This window comes from Apteryx mantelli, unplaced genomic scaffold (assembly GCF_036417845.1).
Source record: "Apteryx mantelli isolate bAptMan1 unplaced genomic scaffold, bAptMan1.hap1 HAP1_SCAFFOLD_142, whole genome shotgun sequence".
Taxonomy (NCBI): domain Eukaryota; kingdom Metazoa; phylum Chordata; class Aves; order Apterygiformes; family Apterygidae; genus Apteryx; species Apteryx mantelli.
This window is the reverse complement of record NW_027118497.1, coordinates 217,501-220,000: the sequence shown is the minus strand read 5'-3', so window position 1 is coordinate 220,000 and position 2,500 is coordinate 217,501. Positions and strand designations below refer to the sequence as shown.

Below are 2,500 nucleotides of genomic sequence, written 5' to 3'. Positions count from 1 at the left end.
CGCTGCGCCAACGCGACAGCGGGGGTGACGATTGACCGCCAAGCGACGCTCAGACAGGCGTAGCCCCGGGAGGAACCCGGGGCCGCAAGTGCGTTCGAAGTGTCGATGATCAATGTGTCCTGCAATTCACATTAATTCTCGCAGCTAGCTGCGTTCTTCATCGACGCACGAGCCGAGTGATCCACCGCTAAGAGTTGTCTCGGTTTCGGTCCCCGCCGCGCGCGCGGGGGGACCGGGCAGCCTTCGGCAGCCCCTGAGGGCCCCCCCTCCGCTCCGCCTCCCTCCTCACGCCGACGCCGGCTGCTGAGCGAGGGACGGCCGAGAGCCAGAGAGAGGGGCTCGCCCCGCTGACCGTACGAGCACAGAGTGGGGGGGGAAAAAGGGAAAAGGAAAACCCAAACGAGAAGGGCGGGGAGCCCTCGCTCCCGACCTGGGACAACCCTTTGCTCGCTTCGAGTCCGGCCCAGGCGCCCAGGCTCGGCCCGGCCCGGCGGGGAGCAGCGCGCCGGCCGCGCCGCCTGCCTCGGGGACGCTGGGGGAGGGGGCGGCTCCCCGCGGACCCCCAGCGTCGGAGCCCGGCCGCCACCGGCAGCGGCACCGGCCGCTGCCCGCGCGCCCGCGGCCCACCGGCCCCGCGCTCCCCAGCTCCTCGCTCGCCTCGCCGGCCTCCGGCTCCGCCGTGGCCCCGAGGCGGCGCCCACGCCCGCGCGCGCGCACACACAGCCTCCCGGACGACACCACGCGCTCTCCCGTCCCTTCCGCGGACAGACGCCCGGCGGCGGGCGGGCGGGCAAGGCGGGACGGACGGGGACGGCGCCCGCTCTCCCCGTCTCCACGCGGAGAACGGGGGGGGCCGCCCCCGCCGCCCGCCTGCCGCCCGCCCGCCGCCCGGCGAAGCCGGGTTGGGCAGAGCGAGGCAGGCGCGCCGGATGGCGGAGTGCCGGCGGGTAGGGCGCCGCCGCCAGCGGCCACGGCGGCAGACCGAGAGCCCCGGCCAGGGAGGAGAGCGGATCGCGCCGAGGCGCGGCGTCCGCACCACCCGCGGTGGGTGGGGGCTCACCGTCCCGGCGAGAGCACGCGCTCGCGCCGGGGTCACGCGTTCGAGGCAGGCCGGCGCCAGCCGACCGCGCGGCGTCCCTCCGCCGAGACCAGACCGCGGAGAGAGGGGGCAGGGTACCCCTCTCCGTCCCGGCTGCCCGCAGGGCGAGCGCGGGGCGCGCCGGCTGGCATGGGGGGGCACGGCGCCCGCGCGCGCCGGCCCCCCGGCCCTCCGGCAGCACACCCGGCTGCCCCCCGGGTCGCATCGGGCCGCCCGAGTCTTTAAACCCCCGCCCGGCTCTCCCGCCGAGAACCCTCGGGCCCGGAGCCCGGGGCCCATGGCCATCCCTACCCGGGGCGGCTACCGGCGGCCGCGGTGGCCGGAGGCCCTCCGCTCCTCCCGCCACCCCGCCCCCCCCCCCCGCCCGGCCCGCTCGCAGCACGGTCCCCGCGGCACGGCGCGGGGCGGCTGGAGCGGTGGGGGGGGGGGAGAGAAAGGGAAAGCGGAAAGGGCGGGAGGGCACGGCCGGTGCGGCGCTCACGGCGCGGCGCCCGGGAGGAGCGAGCTGGCACACGGGACCACACGGGTGGGTCACCGAGGGGGGGCAGGAGGAGCGCGGACGCTAGGTACCTGGCCCTGGGGTGAGGGAAACGACCTGAAATCCCCGCGGGGGTGCCTCCCCCGCCGCCGCCCGCCGCCGGGCCGCCGCCGCCTCGCGGCGACGGCGGCAGCCTCGGCGGCAGCAGCGAGACGGGACGCGGAGGGGAAACCCGGCACCCGCCAGCCGGCTCCGGCGCCCCTCGGCGGAGCGTCCGCCCGCGGGGTGCGCCCGACACCCGCCGCCACGACCTCGTCCTCCTCCCGGGGCCCGGGGTTTCCCTCAGTAACCCGGCGCCCGGCGGCAGCTGCGCCCGGGAGGAGAGCCGTGGTTTGGGCCGCCCGCTCGGGCACGACCCGTCGCCTCGCGTGGCCTGGCGCGACGGCCCCCGCTCGGGGTCCGCCGCCGCCCGGCGCCCGCCCCGCGCGCCATCCCGGAACGCCTGTCCTCGCCGTCTCTGCAAGACGGGCTGCTCCGCCGCAGCCCGCCGCGGGTCCGCCCCCCACCGCTTAGGGGTGGCGACCCGTCGGCACCCGTCCCGACCCGGGGTGCCATCTCGCTCGCGTCTCCGCCCGCCGCTTCCTCCCGCGGGCGCCGGGGGAGCAAGCCCCGCCGACCCTCCCGCGCACTGCCGCCCACTCCCCGCCGGACCCTCCCCCGGGCCCGACCCTCCCCTGCCCCGGCGGCGGCGGATCGCCGTCGGGTGACAGGGGGGGGCCGGCTCCCGGCGATGGGCACCGGCGGCGGGCGCCAGCGGAGGCGAGAGGGGCAGACGGGGGCGGTCCCCCACCGGCCTCGGGGAATCGGCGGCGGGCCTTCGGCGAGCGAGCCCCGGGAGGGCCGTACAGCCGCCGGCGGGCCGA

General features: G+C 79.2%; 1 non-coding gene across 1 annotated transcript; it reads right to left on the bottom strand.

Moving 5' to 3' along the window:
- Positions 1 to 43: 43 nt before the first annotated feature.
- On the bottom strand, positions 44 to 196 carry LOC136995674 (5.8S ribosomal RNA). Its single transcript, XR_010887218.1, has one exon. It is a non-coding gene; the product is annotated as a 5.8S ribosomal RNA (ribosomal RNA).
- Between the last annotated feature and the right edge of the window lie 2,304 nt (positions 197 to 2,500).